Raw genomic sequence first — 24856 nt, 5'->3', positions numbered from 1 at the left:
CTAGGAATGGGTGAGGTTAGTTACCCACAAAAGTAGCCCGATCCAAGAAATGGCATAGAAAACTTTTTTGACTCCAAAGTTCTAACTCTTTTAAATAATCTTGCTGCCCCTTGCAAGCTGGTGCTAGGATGCTCTGAAGCATGGTCATAGGAATCTGCACTTTGTCACTAAAATTCCTAAAGATTTCTTCCACTCCTTCAACTCTTCAGGTTCCCCAGTTCTCTCCTCCCTTTCTTTCCCTTATTTCTGCCACCACCCCAACTTTAAAACTAAAAACCAGACACCATCACCCTGTTATCTGAAACTCTCTCTGAAAGCTGGTCAGTTTTCCCTTCCCCAACATCTTCCTGGTGCCTCCCTGCAAAGGCAGAATGTCAAATACACTGATATGTATTTGATAACATTAGGAGGTCATGGTATGCCATGAGTGCCCATTTGAAACAAACCCTTTCAAGGTTAAAGGAACCTTAATGCTTGGAATATTTGTTTGCCCTTTCATCGCTTTTCTTATCTCTTGTGATGCATATGAGTGCTTACAAGGTGCCTTTTAGGCTCAGGGTTACTTATTTTCAGCCTTCCAAATTAAAAAAAAAAAAACAAGACAAAAAATCCCAAAGATATTTCTTCACCTGGATGGCAATGTGAAAACATTTCACAAATAAACCCACAGATAAAACGATATCACTTTAAATGTGAAAAGACTAGTACTTTGAAAGGAGTACTTTGAAAAGTATTTTTATTTTATTTTATTTTTTTAACATCTTTATTGGGGTATAATTGCTTTACAATGATGTGTTCGTTTCTACTTTATAACAAAGTGAATCAGTTATACGTACACATATGTTCCCAGTATTTTTATTTTAAATAGGTAGCCAGAGCTGATATGTGCAACTGAAATGTTTACTAGTCATCTGGTTTCTTTTTCTAAGAACCCCCAAAATCATAAAGTTAGAAAGTATTTGATTACTTCTCTTCAATGTGTAAAAGGACAGAGAGGGAGATTTCAAGTTCTTTTTGTTTTATATTTGTTGTCAAGAATTCATATAAGGAAGTCAATTTTATATAAAATAATTTCACAAAATTACTTTTAAGAGAGTCAATTTCCATAGATCCATTTCAATAGGTCATATAATTCGTTTAATATGAGCTCCTTACTTTTATTAGTGTGTTATAAATTATTTATCTTGGAAAAATACATTAAAAACAGAATTAGAATGTCTTTGGTTTATATAGCTCACAGCATTAAGATAGTATAATACGTGTTATACAGAGAGAAATGTAAATGTGGCCTAAAAGAACATTTTGAGTCAGTTTCACATTAAACATTGAATAGAAAAGTTGACTTATCTTAAAATAAAGCAAGTCACTACATCACTCTGCTCCAGGCAAACGTTTTGTTTGTAAATAAGGATGAACTGACAGTGCTGGAAAGTGTAGTTCATCAAAATCACAAGAAACCAAATATTATGAACATGTAAAATTCCATGTTTATTTAATATCCATTACATAACTGGTTCATTGAAACCAGACTTTGTAAAGAGAAATAACATTTCTGATGAACATGAACAATATCATATAGTTGAAATTCATCCTGTATTTTCACATGCATAAAGATGTCATGATGCAAGAGTTTCAACAACAAAGACCTTGCCGTGAATTGGCATGGCATCTCTCAGCGCTTCAAGGCAGCACCAGCCCCATCAGCTTGAGAGGAGAGCTTAGCAGCTTTTCATTCATCAAGGGGCTCAGTGATCAGCATGTCCGCACTCAGCTGTCGTGGAACCGTCCCCCAATATCTGAGTTGGTGTCCAGTGTGGTCTGTGTCATGGGTACCTTCTCAGAGGACACATCCAGAGCTTAGGAAGGGTATTCCTAGGACAGAAAAATAACAAACAAAGCAAGAAACTAAAGGGAATATGCAGTTAACGTAAAAAGGCTCAGTTTAGTCAAGAAGTATGTGTTATGCTTTACAATATCAATGATTGTATTTTCATAGTTGCTCATATTTATTAAAATTAACTATGTGCCAGGCATGATGTTAAGCACTTTTTTTCATTCACCGTCTTATAAAATACTTTAAAATAAGCACTATAATTATCTCTGTTTTATAAATAGGCAGATGAGCTTGACAGAGGTCAAGAAACATGAATGTGGTTCACAGTAAATAGTAGAACCAGAATGCCCTTTGTATTATTAAACACAGTCCCGGGAAGGCCAGTTAGCTTCCCATGCCCAGCATTGTGGGTGACCTGATAGCTTCCTCAAAGCCTTTCGTAGCCCTTTTCCGCCTTGCTTTTCTTTACTAGGGAGGCTGGAAAACTAAAATTCTTGATATTCTAAAGAGACCTCTTTCTGTGTCTCTGATAATATTTCTCTTTTTCTTCCAATTTAAATAATTCAAACCACAACACAGCCTTCCTTGCTCCTAGGAGTAACCATGTGATAGATTTCAGCCAAGGAGAAGGTGAAATTGGTAGCTGGGGCTTCCCAGAATTTTTTTTTTTTAAAGAAACAGACTTGGTTGTACAGCAGGTCTCTAGTTATGAGGGTAGATCTCATGTTAAGTGTTCTAACAGGAAGGAAGAAAGGAAGGAAGGAAAAAAGGGAGAGAGAGAGGAAGAAAGGGAGGAAGGGAGAAAGAAAAAGGAAAAGAAGAGAAAAAGAAAAGAAAAAAAGAAAGAGACAGACTCCTGGTCTCCTTGCCCCTCCATCCTTCTTCTTTATCTATCCTGGTTTATCCATCTTCAGATTTGTTAATACATAAGGGGAAAAAATCCTTTCTGCTAAGCCATGTTAATTTGATACTTGTGGCTGACTATACTGATTACCTAAAACTACTTTTTAAAGTTTTGTGACTTATTGAGGGGGTGGGAGCAATAATCACTAGTATTTGTTAAATAAAAGGATAAATGATTGAGTCATATATCTTAATTGTGGCGTATTCTATACCATATTTATACAATTAAATTAATGTTGGGTGACTTTCCTTTCATGTGAATGCTAAACACTAGCACATCTGAAATAGCTATCAGTTCTTATTGCTGTAAGTATGCAGGTTAAAAAAATAAGATAAGCCCTCCTGGGTTATGTGCACAGAAAGATGACTATAGACCTGATCAAAGGGCTCCAAAATCCAGAATTGAGCTCATTATCAGGCCCAACAGAGAAGGGAAGGAGAAGAATCCAGGAGGGAAAAATAAGAAATTTTTGCAGAAGGTGAGATACTCAGATTCAAAATTTTTTTCAATTAATTGAACAAAACCCACTTTCTAATCCACTCCCTGTGTTAATGATTGAAATCCCATCTCCAGCGCTCATTGGGTGTGTGCTCTTAGACAAGCTTGTTTCACCTCTCTGAGTTACCAACTGTTTTCAACCATAAAGTCAACGTTTTGCAACCTATCTCATAGGATTGCTTTTAGGATTAACTAAAGCAATGAATGTGACTTGCCTAGTACTGTACCTGACAATAGAATACAAGTAACAGACTTTAATTCCGCCCCACCCCCTCTGCCGGCCCCACCAATCCAGTTCCACACCACTCATCCCTTTTGACAGAAGTTTGACTTCAAAGACTGCTGTCTAATCTCTGAAAGCGTTTTCCTTTTCTTACTTAATAGCCCAGTCACCATAAAAAGACCACATTCTGTTGGACACAGGTTTTTTTTTTTTTTTCGGTACGCGGACCTCTCACTGCCACAGCCCCTCCTGCCACGGAGCACAGGCTCCGGAAGCACAGGGATCCTCCCGGACCGGGGCACGAACCCACGCCCCCTGCATCGGCAGGCGGACTCCCAACCACTGCGCCACCAGGGAAGCCCTGGACACAGCTTTTAGTGAAAGAAATGCCTCCTACTAAGATGTAAGCTTCCTGAAGGCAATAACCATGTCTTATCAATGTTTATATTCCTCAGAAACTTGAGTTTCTAAAGAATTTCCAGTTAGGATATCTGAACAAAAAAGAATGTTTGAGCCCACTATATTAACATTTAATGTTTTATCAATCCAAATGACATCTTTATAAGGTACAATCTTGTCAGCACTTACTGTTCATTAAGCACAATGCTTGAGGACCCATAAAGCAATTGTAAACAAAAGCAACCCCATAGTATGGATGATAATATGAAGGTATAACAAAGCAAAAAAAAAAAAAACCCAAAATATTTTATAATATGATAGTTGTTTACTGTGAACTATTCACTGTGCTAGGCGCCATCATACATTAGAAAGGAAAACCAAGGGTCAGAGACCTGACTGGCACTGACTACAAGTGCCTTACCCGAGTTTGTCTTCAGACGTCTCATCTCCTAATGTCTGAGCCCTGCGCACTTCACATACTGCATCCCAGAAGACATGCCAATTATGAATTTATGGGACAAAAAATGGTTTGGTTTGAGGACCTTAATTATTTAGATCTATAACATCAAAAGTATTCATTGCTAGTAAAAAGCAATAATAATGTCTAATATTACTATTGCAACATACAAAAGTCTCATTTAATCTTCACAACATTTCTGTGAGGTACATATCATTACCTTCTCATGTGAATAGACGACATTCAGGCAGAGGAATGGCCTTTCCCAAGTGACAGACCTTAGATCCACACACTGACCCCATCGCCTAGTCCAGAGTTCTTTCTACCATACTGCCATATTCTGCTCTCCATGCTACTTTGCCTGAACTGCAGTGAAAAAAGGACAAAGGAAGGGATGAGGGCGTGGAATTATTACCATTTTGGTCCTTCCTCCTTCCATTATCTCAAGTGCTTTCTGCTGAACAAGGATTTTTTAAAAACAGGGTGTCTTCTGAGAAGGCATTCTGATAAAGTATGGATTCAATAAAGGAAGTCTTCCCACTGAGCATGGTTGGGCAAGTATTAGAATGATTTTCCAAAGGTCCTTAGTTCAAGATTGGTTTTCAGTGTGTCCTTTTTCTCTTCCTTAACATCTGTTTGCAAACCAATAGTGAGTAATCACTTTATAAGCTAGCATAGCTCTGGGGTATTTAACAGGTGCTGGAACTCATGTCTAGGTCACCAGTTCAGATCCAAAGATAGATGGTTCCCTCTTCTTCTAACCTATGACTTCAAGCAGTAAGACCCGACCAATATCTTTCAACTAGTATATTGTACCACAAAACCATTCTTCCCTACTTTGATTTAGAGGTGCTGGTGAGGAATCAGCTAGGATTGTTACCACTGAGAACTAGCAGGGCAGTAACCATCATTCAGTCCGTTGACACATAGCATGTCTTTTATGCTGTTAGAGGCAGCATAAAAACTCGTTTTGAGTTTGGGAAAGGTGAAATTAGGGTGAGCAGCAGAAAGAGAAGCAAGGAGTAGTTGACAAAGAAAGGTAATGATGATCCAAATTTGAACTAAATCAGAAAGAATGACAAAATGAGTCAATAGCTAAACATGGAAAGGAGAAAGAGTCAAATGCCAAATGTATCAACTTTGAAGAATAGAGAACCCTGGACAATAAAGCAGAAGATCAGCTAATTCAGCACACAATTATTCTTAATTAACTTTTTGATGATCTTTAAGTTTATTTTTTGTTTGGGGTTTTTTTTGTGGTACGCGGGCCTCTCACTGTTGTGGCCTCTCCTGACACGGACCACAGGCTCCGGACGTGCAGGCTCAGCGGCCATGGCTCACGGGCCCAGCCGCTCCGCAGCATGTGGGATCCTCCCGGACCGGGGCACGAACCCGTGTTGCTTGCATCGACAGGCGGACTCTCAACCACTGCGCCACCAGGGAAGCCCGATCTTTAAGTATTTAACAACTTTGTCTTCAGGTATTATTAAGGAAAGACGCCTGAATCAGGAAGACTCAGTAATATTTACAGATAATATCCTGGTTCCTGGAGTGGACAAAAGATGTCAAGGTGTCGTTCACAGCCTAGCACTTGCAAAGCCTTGTTTCTGTTCAATTGTGCCATACCTTACATATTTCTTATTTTACTCCTTCTTGAACCCTTATTTACAATTGTGAAATGCCATATTAGCAAGAGTAAACACTTCTAGGCCTTCTCTGGTGGCGCAGCAGTTGGGAGTCTGCCTGCCGATACAGGGGACACGGGTTCGTGCCCCGGTCCGGGAAGATCCCACATGCTGCGGAGCGGCTAGGCCCATGAGCCATGGCCACTGAGCCTGCGCGTCCAGAGCCTGTGCTCCGCAACGGGAGAGGCCACAACAGTGAGAGGCCCACGTACTGCAAAAAAAAAAAAGAATAAACACTTCTATTTCACTGTTATCGCTAACAAATATTTACTAATTTAATCTTTGCAACAAACCTCTAAGATAGGATCTATTATTATCCCCATATTACAGATGAAGAAACTGGCATAGAGAGATCTGGCAACTCTCCAAGGTCATGGAGAGTGAAGCTAGGATTCAAACTCAGGCAGTTTTCTCCGAGTCGCAACGACTTGGGGAAAATAACCCCTACACCATATTTAACACAGTTAAAATATTTTGTAGTTTTCTAAGTATAAAACTTTAGTTACCAACAAAGCTATAGGTGTGTTTCCAAATATTTAGTGGTTCTATAACTTTCCTGAAAAATAAAAGTTTTTTATTCAGAAACTATGATTTAATTCCTGATCTATTTAGGTATGCAAATTATATTTTTAGAAATAAAAAAGATAATATTATTTTATCTACATAATTATAATAATTACTATATAAATATGAAAATTTTATGAAGAACCTAAAAATTGTAATATTTTAATAGGCTTTGTTCAAAAGCTAAACCAGAGCTAATGGGGCACCTCTTTGAGGTATGTCTAATTTACAAATAAAGACTCCTATATTCCTATCATCATTTCTGGACACTGTAAACATTGTTTGTATTAATGAAAACGCTAGTTCAGTTGGTGGCATTTCAAACAAGGAAGCAGAGGCTGTACTCTGGAGCTGAACATAAACATAATTGGAAAAGGTGATGATGAACTAAACCATATTTACACAAGCATTTGAAATTATGGCTCATGAGTCCTGTAGAATAATTTTCCCCTTTAAAGACAATCACACACAGTACCCTATTGGTTCATTTCTTGGCATCTTATTCATGCTATAAATCTCTCAGCTGGGTAGGAAATCTAATGCATATATCACCACCATTTTTCAAATTAAGCTCATTTCCCTTGCTGAGTGCTTAGACGAAGTAAAATCTCAGGATTTCTCAATTTGTTTTATTATTTTTTTGAAATCAGAATTTCAACCACTGGCAATTAGAATGACAAACTCCTAGACTTTATATCATGGTACGGGAAGAATGTGCATGGGAGTGTGTGTGTGTGTGTGTGTGTGTGTGTGAGTGTGTTTCATTCATGTGCCCAAAAAGAGATTATTACAATGATGACAAAAATTTAGGACTAGAGACTGGTAAGTATTCTCTGAGAAAATGCATATTTTAAATTAGGTGGACTTTACCTCAGTTGCATATTTATTTACCAGTCAAAGTCATAGAAAACCCAACCTCATTTCAGGCTTCTTGAAAGGTAAACCAAAAAATGATTAAGCATCTCTGATAAAAGTATGCAGATATGGCTGGAATGCTGAATATTACAGATGAAAAAAAAGAAACTTTCTACACTTAAAAAAAAAACCAGAAGAATGCCAAAACTTATTCTGACCAAAAATCATTTCCAGGCAATCTAATGAGTAAATTGTGAACATATCAGCCTGAAGCTTTCCTGAAAGTTGCACACTTGGAGTTTCCATCTCTGGCCTTACTAGAAGCATGAACTTTCCATCTATATATCCCAGATATATACTCTCCAAGAAGACACTAGCATAAAGTACACTAGGGTAGTGGTTCTCAAAATGTGATCCAAGAACTCCTGGAGTTCCATGGAAATCCTATATATAGCCTATGATTTAGGCCAATCGGTGGCAATGGCCATCCTCTTTGTTTTGGCATAAGCTAATATTTACTTACGATCTACAGTAAAATTAGACGTCAGCTCCTACTGCCTCATCAAAGACAGCATGAATTCTGATGAATTACTTTGAAGGGTATGGCTGGAGTAGGAGTAGGCAGTGGATTCTTGGCTTTATCCAAGTGGCCTGAAGTATTTTTCCAGGCATGTTCTTGGACACCCACTTCTATGGCATCCTGAGATTTCCAGACTACTATATTCTTTGAGAAAAAGTTTATCCATTCTAAAGGAGGTAGGTTTCAAATGACTATATGGGGTGTAGTTTCCATTGGAATGATTTCTCTTAATCTTGAGCTTTTACCATTCCCATTGCTGCGGTGCCTGACCAAAGGGACCGTGGTTCCTAAAGTCTTCAGACTGCCTTTCAGCACATTAACATATTCTTCCCAATCTCACAATGGTAGCACCTTAAGGGAAGGAGTTATGGACTTTCGTCTTTCTTTTGTTATATGCCTAGCACCTAAGAGTCTGCTGCATAGAATCATCTTAAATGAATACATGAAGACACCTAAAGTAGATGACTTGCTCTAGAGTGATAGTTGATTACCTAAATGTAAAATTATGATCACAAGGAAAGTAAAGAACATAATCCTAATGCTTTCTAGAAATGTCTAACCATCTCACGCTCTGCCAAAATGTTTCCTGATACAAAGGGCACTTCTGTGACAGCCTCACTCTCCTGCATAGTCATTTGTGAAAGAACACGGGCTACCACTTTCACGTCATTGTCTCCCTGCCTCAGATATATGATACTAAATGAATCTAAAAACCTTCTCTCAACCCCAAGCTTTAGACCCACGAAGCTTAGGCGTCATTACCAATTCCATGCCATTTTATGATAGCATCTAGACCACGGTGCTTAAGTACCTTACAACATGCTCTTTCATGAGCACTCGTGTTTTGGGGAAAGTGACCAGTCTGTCACCATCCAGGGCTCCCAATGTCAGCTCACTTTTCTGCTGACGCCTTTCTGGCCTATCAGAGATTGTGGAGGAGAGATACTGTGAAAAGACTATTTAAGTCTGATCATTGAAGCAATTAAACAATGCATCAGATTAAAATGGTATCACTATCATCTTAACAACTTAGACTTCTTAAAGGACTGAAGGAGAGACAAAAATTTGATAAACTTTGACTTCAAATTTGAGTTTTTGAGCTATTTACCTCCTGAACATAAAATTTCCAACTTGCATCTGTCCGTATATCTGCATAATTATTCCCTCTGTGTGGAATGTTCTTCTTGCCCCCTCCAAGACAGCAAACTCAGTCTTCTGGGACCGTATTCAATGTGATCTCCTCTGTGAACTCTTTCCCAGTTTCATCATTAAAACACACTCTTATAATTAATTTATTTTTAAAAAATTTATTTTTATTATTAGTTTTTTGAATTTTATTTTATTTATTTTTTTATACAGCAGGTTCTTATTAGTTATCCATTTTATACATATTAGTGTATATATGTCAATCCCAATCTCCCAATTCATCATAATTAATTTCTTACACACATTTCTCCTTGGTCAAATTCTAAGGCCTGTGTCTTGTTCATCCACATTTATCTACATGTCTACATAACATTGAGTGTCTGGTTAGATATATTAGATACTAAGCAAACATTACGTTCAATGTAAATAATTAATGAGTGCAACCACCCGTCAGAGATTTCAACTCCTTCTCCCTAAAATGGATGTAGAATTAAGCCATGAAAAAGAAAACCACCTTAAAATTTGATAAATTTTTATTATTATTAAAGAAACCATTCATCAAGGAGGGATGAAAGATAAATTTCCCCTTTGGCCTTATATCCTTGTCCTTTCATACTGGGCAAAAACCAAACGCATTATTATTCAGGATAATTTAATTCACATGGTTCTGGGCTACTTGATTATAATTATCGGCTGTAGCACTAATAAAGAAGAGAAAAACATATAAAAGGTAAAGCCATCTGCCTTGACAAAACCAAGTTCCAAACAATTCCAAGGTCTTCACTTTTCCATGATGATTATATATCTGAGGGGTCAACATTAGAACAGATTTTTTTTTCTTGCGGTACGCGGGCCTCTCACTGTTGTGGCCTCTCCCGTTGCAGAGCACAGGCTCCGGATGCGCAGGCTCAGCGGCCATGGCTCACGGGCCCAGCCGCTCCGCGGCATGTGGGATCTTCCCGGACCGGGGCACGAACCCGTGTCCCCTGCATCGGCAGGCGGACTCCCAACCACTGCGCCACCAGGGAAGCCCCAAGAACAGATTTTAAGCTCCTGCTCATTTCCTCAGGCAAGTATGATGAAACCAAAAGACCAAATAACGTTTTCAATTTATAATATCTCACTACAAATTTTTTATTTTTTACAAATGAATTATTAACGCTGCAAACAGTAGTGGCTTTCTTTAAAGAATTAAAACTCTCTTTAAGTACTTAAAGGATAATAGAGAACAAGAAAACTCTTCTTCAGGGGTGGAAAAAATCCAGGTGACTTCAATTCAACTAAATAACGTGACCCCTATTTGCTGAGTAGAAGAGCCAAGCAGTAGGCCAGTGAAGGAGGTCTGACATGAAAGATGGGTGACCGCTGAGTCAGAAACCCTGGAACAAAAGTAAGTGATTTTTTTTTACCAAAAAGAATCAATACTTTTATAGCTAACTAAGCTGCCTTCTCCTCCATCAGCTAGGGTACAGGTAAACATAGAAGATATTGCAGGTTTGGTTCCACACTGCTGCAATAAAGTATTTCAATAAAGTGAGTCAAACATTTTTTGGTTTCCCAGTGCATAAAGAGTTATGTTTACACTACTGTAGTCAGGTATACAATAGCATGTACAAAAAATAATGTACGTATCTTATTTAAAAACTTATGTACATACCTTCTTTATTGCTAAAAAGATGCTAACCATCATGCAAGGCTTCTGCGAGTCATAATCTTTTTGCTGATGGAGGATTTTGCCTCGATGTTGATGGCTGCTAACTGATCAGGGTAGTGGTTGCAGAGGGTTAGGGTAGCTGTAGCAATTTCTTAAATAAGACAATGATGAAGTTTGCCTTGTTGATTCTTCCTCTCACAAATGATTTCTCTGTAGCATGAAATGTTTTTTGATAGCATTTGCCCCACAGTAGAACTTCTTTCAAAATTGGAGTCAATCCTCTCAAACCCTGTCACTGCTTTATCAGCTAAGTCTATGTAGTATTCTAAGTCCTTTGTGGTCATTTCAGTAATCTTCACAGCATCTTCATCAGGAGTAGATTTCAGCTACTTTGTTAGCTCATCCATAAGAAGCAAGCCCCCACCTGTTCAAGTTTGATTATGAGATTGCAGCCATTCAGTCACATCTTCAGGCTCCACTTCTAATTCTAGTTCTCTTGCTATTTCCACATCTGTAGCTCTTCCTCCACTGAAGTCTTGAGACCCTCAAAGTGATCCATGAGGGTTGGAGTCAACTTCTTCCAAACTCCTGTTAATGTTGATAATTTGACCTCTTCCCACGAATCACGAATGTTCTTAATGGCATCTAGAATGGTGAATTCTTTCTAGAAAATTTTCAATTTACTTTTCCCAGAGCCATTAGAGGAGTCACTATCTATGGCAGCTATAGGCTTATGAAATGTATTTCCTTAATAAGACTTGAAAGCTTAAATTACTCCTTGATCCATGGGCCGCACAATGGGTTGTGTTGGCAGTCATGAAAATAACATTAACCTTGTACAATGGGTGAGCAGGTGCATCGTCAATGAGCAGTAATATTCTGGAAGGAGTTTTGTTTTCTGAGCAGTAGGTCTCAACAGTGGCTTCAAATATTCAGTAAACCATGTTGTCAAAAGATGTGCTGTCATCCAGGCTTTGTTGTGCCATTTAGAGAGCACAGGCAGAGTAGATTTAGCATAATTCTGAAGGGCCCCGGGATTTTTCAGAATGGTAAATGAGCATTCGCTTCAACTTCAAGTCACCAGCTGCATTAGCCCCTAATTAGAGAGTCAGCCTGTCTTGTGAAGCTTTGAAGCCAGGCCTTGACTTATCCTCTCTAGCTATGAAAGTCCTAGGTGGCATCTTCCGGTAGAAGATTGTTTCATCTACCTTAAAAATCTGTTGTTTAGTGAAGCCACCTTCATGAATGATCTTAGCTAGATTTTCTGGATAACTTGCTGCAGCTGCTATACCAGCACTTGCTGCTTCACCTTGTATTTTGGTGTTATGGAGGTGTTATGGTTTCCTTCAACCTCATGAGCCAGCCTCTGCTAGCTTCAAGCTTTTCTTCTGCAGCTTCCTTACCTCTCAGCCTTCACAGAATTGAAGAGAGTTAGGGCCTTGCTCTGGATTAGGCTTTGGTTTAAGGGAATATTGTGGCTGGTTTGATCTTCTATCCAGACCATTAAAACTTTCTCTATATCAGCAGTAAGGCTGTTTCACTTTCTTATCATTCATGTGTTCACTGGAGTAGTGCTTTTAATTTCCTTCAAAATTTCCAATTTTCCTTTGGATTTAAAACTTGGTTAACTGTTTGGCACAAGATCCCTAGCTTTTAGCCTATCTCAGCTTTCATCATGCCTTCCTCACTAAGTTTAATTATTTCTAGCTTTTGATTTAAAGTGAGAAACGTGTGACTCTTTCTTTCAATTGAACACTTAGAGGCCATCGTAGGGTTATTAACTGGCCTAATTTCAATATTGTTGTGAATAGAGCGCTCCGAGGAGAGGGAGAGAGACAGGGGAACGGCAGGTCAGGGGAGCAGTCAGAACACACATGACATTTATCAATTAAGTTCGCTGTCTCATGTGGGTGTGGTTTGTGGCACCCTGAAATAAATGTAAGAGCAACATCAAAGATCACAGACCAGAGATCACCATAACAAATATAATAATAATGAAAAAATTGGAAATATTGTGATAATTACGAAAATGTGACAGAGACATGAAGTGAGCAAATACCGTTGGAAAAATTATGCCGATAGACTTGATCCATGCAGGTTGCCACAAACCTTCAATCTGTAAAACAAAACAAAACAAAACACACACAATAAAGCAAAATGCAATAAAATGAGAAATGCCTATATATACTTTATTCTCCTTGAGACTCAGTTGCCTCATCCATAAATGGGACCACTGTAACATCCTTCACAAATGATGAGGATAGGTAGACCTGAGATAACAGTTCATTCTGAACTCACCTGGAAAGGGTGAACACGAAGATAGAGGATGCTAGTGGGAATTGCATTATAGAAGAAACGTCTGAATGGAAGGCTGAGTATTGGAGTCTATTCCAATTACGATAAAACTATGGGATGACCTGGTGTTGATAAATAAGTAAATAGCTCTTTGTGTCTGAATCCTCACAGATGGACCAGGGGATATTTTCAGGGCATAAAAAGCAGTTGAACCTCCTAAGCAAGAGCAAAGATATAAAAGTCATTTGTGGGTCACAGAAACTAAACGATAAGAGGAAACCTTCTATTTATTTATTTTTAAAGTCAATAGTCCAGTGGCCACTCTGTCATTCTGAAATTTTGTTCCTCATCCTCTAGAATATATACTCAGCTGAGTGGCCAGTACCTTTGGACGCCTTGACTCTCTGTTAGTAGAAGGAAATTGTGCCTACATTCCTCTCAGGCCTTGAAGAAATACTTTTTATCAAGAATCTTTGGTTTTTACAAAAACCTCTAGAATTCTTTTCTCAGACTGCAAGTTTAATTATAATTTAAGATTTGCAAGACACATAATTTCCCCTTAATTTAAATTTCCTCTTATTCTAGTAGCATTTTAGTTTTGTATTTCAATGAAAGCTTGTACATGTTTAAAAAAATGATTGGTTAGAAAATTAGTCTTGCTATGTTTCCAAGTATTCAAGACTTATAAATTTAAAACAAGACAAAACACATTTTATTTTCAAAAGAGAAAAAAACTACTTGTTTAGTTTTGAATTTAAACTTTAAAGTTTTATGCTGGGGAATTTTTTCCCACTTTTCTTTTTAACTAAATCATGTCTCAAGAATCTAGTTTAATTTTCCTAATATTTACAGTTCCTGTTCTATAACCTTTTCTAGTCATGGGAATGAAGAATTACGCTTTATTGTTTTTCAAGTTCAAACTTAATGTGCATTGTTCACAAAGTGATGGGGAGAAGGCCATTTTGTGGAAAATGATTCAAACTAGTCATTTTTCAGAAAAGATTCAAATAAAGGGGTGATATCCACTTGGTGAGTAGCCTGTGGACTGCACTCCTGACTTTGGGATTTTCTGCCCTCTCAAGGCTTTGGGTTTCCCACCTGTCCAGTGAGGGAGTTGGTCTCCAGCCCCCTCAGAAGCTTTATGATTTTTACCACATAAGTGACTATAGCCTTTATTTAATATTTGGGCTACCGTGCCAATATCACTGCAGTAATTTTTACTTAGTTTTTATCTTTTAATTAACTTATTTTATTTTTAACTTAAATAAATACGTTTTGAAAGGAAGTTTTGTTTCTGTGTCATAAATAGATGGTGACCTGAAAAAATTAATTTAATGAAAACCATACGGTATTATTAAGTTCTAGCTCCACATAGTTGCATGAGGCTTGCCTTCTATTTCTTAAAAAGAAAGGGAAAACTGTTAGATAGTTCTTTGTCAGCACCAGCCTGAGACTTTCTTCTTGATATAATTAGAAGTCTCCAAAAACCTGAAATGCAGTGAATTTTCTCATTGTGTCATCCAATATTGATATGTCTCCTAAAATTATCCTGTACACACTAGTGGTACACATTCCTCCACCTGGGAAACACTGGGTTGTATGTTGTCCAAGGCCTCTGCCAGTTCTAACAATTTATTATACTGCAAATCAGTAATTTCAGTTTACAGATACACAAAAGACATAGAGGTACATTCCTCTGCTGGTGCTTTTGAACAGCTAAGATGCAAACATCTCGTAGGAAGAGCTGACTCCTCTCTACTCCATGACTCTGGGTAACTTGTTCAGACACGAAAAGGTAATGAGGAAGTGTGCCTAAGAAGTGGTCAACTTGATTTGGTTGTTACAAAAGACCTTTATCTAACAATCAAATTGGAAAATGTCATTAAATCAGTCAAACTATTTTTGACAGAGCTGAAAAGCAAATGCTGTGGATCAGTTTAACAGAGTAGGTGTATTTTGTTTGTTTTTGTTTTATTTTTTGGAGCTAATGCTTTTGTTTTTGTATTTTGATAGCAAATTGATGCAGTTTGATAATACTGCAAAACTTAAGCATCTTTAACATTTTCTAACTGCCCAGTGACCGTTTATGTGATGAAAGTAAATGTCTTAAAAACTGAAATGAATTGCTATTTCCACTTATAACTTTGTGTTTGTTTTTTTGCTATAAGCTTGTACAGTAAGAGTAAAAACCTCAGTTCAAAACCTTTGCTTTCTCCTTTGTAGAGTGCTGCTAGAGTTACACAAGTGACCAAAGCTTAGAATCTTTTTGTTACCCAGCATGAAGTAAAACAAGTGATTAAAGCTGACTCACATAGAAAGTAGCAGTGGAAAATTAGTGGGGAAATTCATTGTTAGTTTTTTACTTCTACTGCCTACATAAAAAACACCATACTGACAATTGAGATATCAGTATTTTTCAATAACCCATTTTACTTGGCAGACGCCCCAAAGAGTTCCATACTTCTGCCTGGGACTTGGAGGTGATACTTTTCATAGTATTAAATTTGGTGCTAGTCACTTCAGATACTCACTTCTGAGTGAGGGAGAGGTAGCTCACCCTCACCAATAGCAGCCTCAAAAAATCTCCATGGCACCTGCCACTATGAGACTGCATTTTCAGTTAATGCAAGCTTCTCCTGCTCCCTTATGCCTTCACCTACTTAATTCCTACTTCATTCTGCTTAGAAAACAGTGAACACAGCCCAGACCCACAAGTGGCAAGGAAAATTACCCACAGTATCTGCAAAACCAGACCCTGGGGTGGAATCTTGAAATTCAGTAGCTTGGTGTTTTGGAGAGCAAGGGCCTGGGAACCTGGAGACTAGACTCCAGGTCCAGCTCCATGACTGACTGTGTGACGGTGAGCAACTCAATTATCTTCACTGATTTTCAGTGTCCCCTGCTCTAAAAGAAAGGGTGAGAAGAGATCTGGATAGCCATTTCTTACTTTAACATCCAATGATTCTACTTCCTATGGTATTACACTGATATCTAGCATTAAAAATATTGTTCAATAACCTTGGACTTTAAAGTAGCAACCCAGTCTGGCAGAAGGTTTTAAAAAGAAGAGGCAGCATAAACTCTCATCAAGTCATGCATTTTATTAAGGACTTAATAATAGACCCACAATTAGACAGACAGGTATTTCTGATTTGCTGGTTAACTCATTGACTCTATGTATTGACCTTCAGAAAACTAAAGAATGATAGATATCGACTTAGCCATTAAGTAGTTGATCTGCAAACATACCTGAATTAATATTTTATTGATTGCATTTCATTTTAATTGTAGTGTGGTTAAAATTCCAATGAGATAAGTATCTTCCTTTACTGTGAAAACCCCAGAGAACAGTAGCTACGAAACATTTATCATAACAATAAACATAGACTGTTACCCAACAGTTATGCTTAAAGATGCCTGTGAGTGACTAGACTAATATAGGTTTTCATGTAAAACCAATGATTTGCATGGCACTTCACTGGGAGGTCATGTTTCCACAGATGAGCAGAATATTCCTAACCCAGAGGGCTAGCTGGGAAAATACACCTAAACTATGATTTACTTTTCCACAACAGCTCCATCCTACAGCCCAAAACTCAAAGCCAAAGACTATGTTTTCCAAACATGTTGTCAAAACCAAAGGAATATATTTATTTATTTTAAATTTGAGCCAAAATATGATCATTTGTAATCACACAATTTTAAACTCTGATATTCTTTTTTCCAAGAGCAGTGGTCTGATTTTTAGAAAGGTAGCAGGGAATAGTAATTTCAATCAGCCAACACCTGTTGATATTTGGCTCTTCTAAATAAATAAGTAGTAAACTTCAATAGGAGTTTGGCTCAGCTTATTATTATTATTTTACATCTTTATTGGAGTATAATTGCTTTACAATTGTTGATTACCATTTTTCTTTTGCTGTTTTTCTCTGCTGATGGTTATGCTGATGTACAGTGATATTTCTAAAATGAATCATGAAGAATTAGAAAGAGGAGATGAAGGGAATGATGGTAATATGCTAGAGAATTAGCTCTCAAATTCATAAAGAAGAAACTGAGGTGAGGTGAGGGTGGGGAAAGAATGGGGACAGGGTAATTTCCAGAACCTTCTTTTTGCCCAAGGAGTGATATTGGCTCTTCTAAATAAATATTTGATATTTGGCTCTTCTGTTGATATTGATATTGGCTCTTCTAAATAAATAAGTGGTTATTTGGCTCTTCTAAATAAATATTGATATTTGGCTCTTCTAAATAAATATTGATATTTGATATTTGGTTGATATTTGGCTCTTCTAAATAAATAAGTGGTAAACTTCAATAGGAGTTTGGCTCAGCTTATTATTATTATTTTACATCTTTATTGGAGTATAATTGCTTTACAATGGTGTGTTAGTTTCTGCTTTATAACAAAGTGAATCAGTTATACATATACATATGTTCCCATATCTCTTCCCTCTTGCGTCTCCCTCCCTCCCACCCTCCCTATCCCACCCCTCTAGGTGGTCACAAAGCACCGAGCTGATCTCCCTGTGCTGTGCGTGGCTCAGCTTATTATTAAAGTTGCTCCAGAAAAATGATCTTCAGTTTGCTGGAGTTGCCTTCCTCTGGCCATTCATTCAGCACACTATTGAGAGCCTACTATGTGTCAGGCAGGTAGTAATCTTCTCATGTGCATTCCTTATCACACTATATTTTTCCAATGAAATCAAATTAAAAGCATCTGGTGACTTAAGTTTAGAACCATATTTCAGAGGCCAAATACCAACCCACTCCTGCAAATGGAAAAGAAAAGGAAGTCGGAGCTAGTAACCACGAAAAAGTATTCTGTCCAAGATCCCAAGATCTCCTTCAGCTCTGCCATCACTTTCCTGAATTCTATAGTTTCCACGCCTCATTTTCTTCAGAGAAAGGAGGCGACCTAGCAAAGAGGAAGAACACTGCCTCCGTGGCCAGACAGATTTGCTTTTGAAGCCTCACTTCTCCATTAACCAGACGTGGAACCCGGCAAGTTTTTAAAACTTCTTGAAGCCTAAGTTTCTTCTCTAAGTTGGAAATAATAATATCCTACTCAAGGTTGCTGCAGGGATAAGATGAGATAATGTGAGTAAAGCTCTTAGTACTGCATTTGCAAATGATAAGCACTCAGGAGAGTGTAGCTTCAATTTAACCTTGTCATTAGTAGAGCATAGAGATGACAGATGAACTAAGATTTATTAAGTTCCTAGTACTCCTTGGGCAAAAAGAAGGTTCTGGAAATTACCCTGTCCTCATTCTTTCCCCACCCTCACCTCACCCCAGTTTCTTCTTTATGAATTTGAGAGCTAATTCTCTAGCATATTACCATCATTCCCTTCATCTCCTCTTTCTAATTCTTCATGATTCATTTTAGAAATATCACTGTACATCAGCATAACCATCAGCAGAGGAAAACAGCAAAAGAAAAACGGTAAAAATTCAAATCACTAGCTAAAAGTTATTTAGTAGCAGTTATTTCTGCGTGGTGGAATTAATGATAATTTTTATCTTCTTGACTTATGCTTTTTTTATGTTTTCCAAACTTCTACGTTGACATAAGAAGAGAAAAAAGAAAAACTGTATTTTAAAAAGTGTGTGTGTGTGTGTGTGTGTTTTGTAGCTGAGGGAAGTTACTTATAAAGCTCAGTAAAGAGTGGTTGTAGGGGATTGTCTGAAATAACTGGAGCATTCATGAGCATTAAAAGAAAATTATTTTAGCCAAAAGCCCAGGACTTAGGGTTCAAAGACATTGATTTCAATCCTAGTACAATGATTTAGTAGCTGTATGAGCTTAGTCACTTTTAACATTTCTAAGCCTCATTTCTCTCATCCATAAAATGGGGTGGTAATATCATTCTCCAGTAATTCCTTAAAGATTAAGCAACATTGCATGTGAAAAATGTATGATATATGACACAGAGTTAGAGCTCAAATGTGTTAGTTGACTTATAACCTGAAGAGTATCTAAATGCTTTAAAAAAAAGTTAACCAGAAAATTTAGACAAAACCCCTGTACTCATTAAAATTACCTCATGCATTTGGATGTTCTGTCCATACCTGAAGTGTGACATAGTAGAAACTAAACTTAATATTTTTCCACATAATCCCTTCCCAAAGTAGCTCCCTTTCTTGTATTTATTAGCACTGTTGATGAAAAGATCCACTTTATAGTTCCCCAAGCTAATAACATCAATTCGTTCCAAATTCTGATTTTGCAATATTTGATCTCTTCCTTCTTCCAGTTGAGGTTTCCTCTGAAATATTGGTTTGATTTCACTCTTTTCTCTCCTTCAGTGTTTCTCAACCTTAGCTCTATTGACATTTGGGGCTGGATTATTTTTGTTGTGGGGCTCTGTTCTGTGGTAGGATGTTTAGCAGCATCCTTAACCTTTTGATTTGTGGACCATCCTGGACCACATATTTTGTGACCACCAAAAATGTCCCTAGACATTGCCGAATGTCTCCTGGGAGGAGAATTCACTGCCAGTTAAGAACCACTGCTCTTCTTGGCTCGTATCCCATAAAAATAGCACTCTTGAGTTACACCATAGGTCCACATAATACTAACAGTAGTGATAACGACTTTAAAAAATATTTACCCCAAATTTAGTGTTTGAATCTATTTGTTATAATGAATCTCCATGTAATTTCCAGAGAGTGTACAAGAGGATGCCGAGTATGTTGCATTCACATCTCAGCTATTCTCTGAATAAGACAGCGCTTTATGTTTGCCTGGTTTGAAGGTGTTATGCATTATTAAGTGAAAACGTCTCCCACATCACTAAACCTCACTCTGGAAAGTAACCATTTTTTTTGAATGGCCTCATTTGTTTATTTTATTTTGTTAATTGCATTCAATATATATTTTTCCATATTATCTTCTTGTCTATTTACATTAGAACACATATTCATTGTGGTGTAGAATGAAAATGCAATATGTACCTGATAGTATCTGTGACCCACGTCAACACATTCGCTAATGTGCTCATTAAATGTTAAGTAAGCAAGTATTATGTGGTTTTTATAATGCATAAATCCTTAGTAGATTATTATATACATGTTTAAGTATGTTAATAATTTTTAGAGGAACTGGTTGGGTTTTCTACATGTACTAAGAATGCATTATTATTATTATTCCCATTTAAAATAATTAAATATTTGCTTTTGCTACACACAAATTTGCCTTCCCACATGTTTTTCAGAAGTAGCTTACATTCAGATAATTACAAATACCTGTAGTTATATCCCTGGGGTATTTACTATGTTACACTTTGTGCTAAGTATTTTATATACATTATCTCTTTAAAACAAACTGCCTCAGCAGAGACACATAGAAGAAAGAATAGAGAATAGATGTGGAAGAGAGGTGGAAGACTTCATTTTAAATTTCTTCAGAAAATATGTATGTAATTCTGGTTCTTAATCCTGACTGAGATAAAAATCCAGCTGTCCTCATTGTAAGGATAAGACGTTCCTGTCCCTCACTTTCCATTTACTCCTCTGTCCTCCAAAGTTTGGCTTATGTTCTACCATTTAATTAAAACTCTACCAGCCATATTCATCAACAGCCTCTGTGGTAAACCCGGTGGGTTTCAGTCCTTATCCTAGTGACTCCCTGACTTTTATTTTTTAGATCACTTAGTCTTTTAAAAATGCTCTATTCTCTAATATGTATCCTCAAGCTAGATTTCTTGCCTGATCTGCAGACCCTAAATTTACCTGCACACTGGACATGACAACTTAGATGTCTTAGGAACACGCTTATAATTCGGTTATTAGAAGCTGAATTCATCACATCTCACTACCCCAAATCTGCTTTTCCTCCTGTGTTTCCCATTTCAGTAAATGTGTTCATGATTACCTCCATTTCTTGAGCCAAAATTAAGGCATGATCCATGGCTTTTCCCTCTGCCTTAGCTCTATTATTCAATTCAGTCATCAAATCCTGTTAATTCTGTCTCTTCAGTAGCTCTTAAACCCATCATGTTTTCATGCTCCTGCTAACCATCTTAGTTCTGAATCTCATAATCTTTTGACTATTTTATGCAGCAGTTTCCTAATTGGCCTTCCACGTGGAGAAGTACATATTAAAATAAACTGTTTATTTTCCCGAATTGACCAAGTACCTATGCTTACATAGGTAAAAGATGACGCTTGACATAGCTGTCAGACCATGCATAACATGGACTGGTACAGCAAGACTGCACAAAGAAGGCAGTGAGAGTACCAGTAAAGAACAAGCGGACATTAGGTTCAGGGGGGTGGTGAAGAGTGGCTAAATACGATTACCAGGAGTCATACAGGAAATGCCAAGGACTGAGGTAAGAACAAGAACCAAGGATCAGCGACTATTGAAACAAACGAAGGGAACAGACAGATAGGAACCAGGGAGCAGCAGCAGCAGGATTTATAGGATTCTGCAGAATATCTTATTTTTTATACAGGCCATTTTTAATGGACCAGGTGCAAACTTGCTGGTTCTTGTACAATGGCATCTTAAAAGATGTCATGTAGTATCTTTCTTGAGAGACATGGTCTCAAGAATTGGAGGTAAAACATTTCAACTGTGTATCAGATTAGGAGATTAGTGAATTGAGCCATAAATGGTCAGTAGAAGAGAATAACTGGGTTAGTTATTTGAGGGTAAAAGTAACATTTATGTCTAATTATATGTCTTTTGTATCTCCCCTACCTCAGCTTTGTTCTAGGATCTCTTAAGGCAAAGAATTTTGCCTTTAACCCATATCTATCTGTCTCTGCTTATAATACCTGCGTGGGCTACATCAATCTTCTCCATAGTTTAATTTTGCTTACTTTGAAAGAGGATTCTGTACAGTTTGTTCTTGCCACTTGCCATTGTATTAGAGAAAGTGTTGACATGATATGTTGATCTTTGGATAGAATATTAAACAACCTGTAAAAAGAATTAGTTACAGATAAACAATGTATATAGCAAAGGATGTCATTTTAGATAAAATAAATACATGGAATTTGGAATTTTCTAAAATACTCTGATCACTTTCCTTGGACATCGACTGAAGTAATATTTTGTTTTCCAATCAATATTACTTTCTTACAAGTAATTCTCATGTTCTGGGTTAAAAAATTACCGTCTCTTAATTTTGTATTTTGTACAAATTTTAGTGAAAGCAGATAAAATTCTTCACTGTCTATCCAAATGTTACAGATCTATATAAATAAAAATTTGAGATCATATTCCTTGGATAGTTGATAGATAAAAGCAATGAACAAAGTGTAATTTGGAAATTGTATTGATTTTTCCAATTTAATGAAATCTAATGCACGTAAAATAAACATGGAGATTTGCAAGGTCTATTTAGCTCTTCATTTTGAAGTGCTAAATATTTTTATTTCTTTTTTCTAACTATAGCCTCTAACTGATTTTGTGGGTTCCATTGTCCTCAGGGGTAACTCTGAATGCTATCTTTTAAAAGATGAGGAGTTATGGAATCGATTATATGAAATGTTATATAGTGAAGAATAATTCATAATGATTATAATAGCCATTAATTAATAAATCCATTCTAATTGTAATTATTTATGTTAATGGATCAATAGAGAAAAAGGAGGGTCTTTAAGTTGCAGTAGAGTGGGCATGTGGGAAGTTAACAGAGGATAGACCTTGATAAAGCAATCAGCTACATGGCTTGTCCATAAACATTTGTCACATGTCCTTTGAGAAGACAAGATTCTTTTTTCTGATGAGACTACCCATGTCCAAATAGTTCAATGCTGACAAACTCTTGCAATATTTCCTCCAGACTACATGGCGAAACATCTCAAGGAGCAGCTGGTTGACCTTAATAATGATCTGATTTCCTGTGAACTAAAAAAAGAGTATCACACAAGCAAGGTGACCGTGTCAGGACCTAAAAAAAGGAAGAGTCTGAATCAACCAATATGTCTCTGGCTGATATTGCTATACCATATCAGTTTCTAGTGTTCTGTTGTCTCCAGGAAAACTGTCTTACATTTTAATCATACTTCATAGTTTGCAAAGGATTTAATATATATTATAACACTGGACCCTGAAGAAAATCCAATGAGATGGGTAGGGTAGATTTTTGCCAAGATATATAGATAAAAAACGGACATCTGGAAGTATCATAAATATGACGCCAAGTTAAATCTCCCTTCAGGTAAGGAGTGTGGCCCGGATGAGAAGTTGATTGAGCATCTCAACCAGAGGAAGCCATAGCTGAACACCAAGAGATGATTCCACACAGAGAAGAAATCAGCTTTCTCAGCGATCTTCATCTCAATATCAAAAGATCCTTCGTGCTTTTCCAGCAAGAGTTCCCAGTTCAGGAACCTAGGTATGGGTTTGCTGTCTAGGTATTGGCTTTGAAACAGCTTGATTTAGATCCCTTTCCCAACAGTCTGAAGGAGAAAGAGGTGTATTCATCTCATTAGATTACATGGAACAAGAGAAATCAGGTGGAGGGAGGCTGTGGTGGGGCCTCTTCAAAACCTTTCCAATTCCTTTATCACTGAACTGGTCCTGGTTAAAGCTAACATTTTGTACTAAGAGGTAACAAAAGAAAATAATCTCACAGACACTGTAGAAAGAGAGATAGTTAACCTTGTACCTAAAGAGCTCTTAACCCTAAACACAGTCAAGAAATAGTGAGGGAACTTGCCTAAAGCAACTGCATCTTCAGGGTTAAGACAAGGTCTTGGTCACTAACTGACAGTAGCAACAGCAGAAAAAAAATCATTGGCTAAATAATGAAGTGAGAGCAGAGAAGGAAGGAGGGAGGAAAGAATACACAAAAAAGAAAAATAGGAGACATGGATAAGTACAAAGTTGAACTTAAATTTTTTTTTCCACTTTGAAAAAGTACGCAGAAAAAAAATCATAACCATAGCTATTATATATAGTTTTAAAATTCAGGAGTTAGCTACATACCAACATAAGATAAGTTATAAATTTATGTCCAAGATCAATGGCACATTTTTCTTTCTGCAAATCTTATTTCGGAAACCCAACCATGTGGCGTAAGGATTGACCCTGGCAAAAAGATGGACATTTTAAAAACTAAAATGTACCTAAGATTCTAAATAGAAATGCCTTCATTAACACATTTTTAATATTATATCTCTAAAATCAGAATAGTAAATCATAATATGACAAGATGGAAAAACGTTTGCATTTCAGGTCCTGTAAAACATGTGTATTTCTGCATTCAGTAATACATTCTACTTGCTGAATAGATTTCAGTTTCAATTTCATTGACATATGTTTGATAAACCTAAAGTTTTAAGCATGTTCTTTTAGTAAAATGTCAATTTGCAAATATATTCAATTTGCTTCCAGTCTTTTTGCCATATGTTTATTGACTTTTAGCTCAGTCCCTGAGGTTCTTAAAAATTATGTAGGGCTATTTTTCCTTTGTCCCTGATATGGGCACTGATCTAACTCAAGTTATATACCTAGAAATTTAGTTGTAAGTAAATAAACATAATATTCACTGTAATAAAAATAGAACAATAAAAACAACAACCTGGAGTTATCTCAGTCCTTTACTCTATACGATACAAGGCACCTTGACCAGTGACTCAGTCATCCTCCATTCCAGAATAGAGTTGCAATATGGTGATTTTGCCCCTTATTGTGTATTTTAATAAATTTTTTGCTGTAGCAAATTGAAATCAATCAGCTCACATAGTGAGATCTACTTGAGACAAATATATTCAGGTAATTTTGTTATTTTGCTAACAGTTTC

The 24856-nt window shown here is 37.0% G+C and overlaps 1 long non-coding RNA gene across 1 annotated transcript in view; it reads right to left on the bottom strand.

Annotated features, from left to right (window-relative positions):
- Nucleotides 1–1601: 1601 nt before the first annotated feature.
- The window catches only part of LOC112392564 (uncharacterized), a 39025-nt gene continuing 15770 nt past the window's right edge, over nt 1602–24856 (bottom strand). The window contains exons 2-3 of the long non-coding RNA XR_003001713.1: nt 12859–12915; nt 1602–1872 (exon numbers count right to left, since the gene is read on the bottom strand). This is a non-coding gene — a long non-coding RNA (uncharacterized LOC112392564). The remainder of the gene's footprint in view (nt 1873–12858; nt 12916–24856) is intronic.

This window comes from Neophocaena asiaeorientalis, unplaced genomic scaffold, assembly GCF_003031525.2.
Source record: "Neophocaena asiaeorientalis asiaeorientalis breed wild unplaced genomic scaffold, Neophocaena_asiaeorientalis_V1.1 scaffold184, whole genome shotgun sequence".
Classification (NCBI taxonomy): Eukaryota; Metazoa; Chordata; class Mammalia; order Artiodactyla; family Phocoenidae; genus Neophocaena; species Neophocaena asiaeorientalis.
This window is presented reverse-complemented; position numbering and strand designations above follow the sequence as displayed.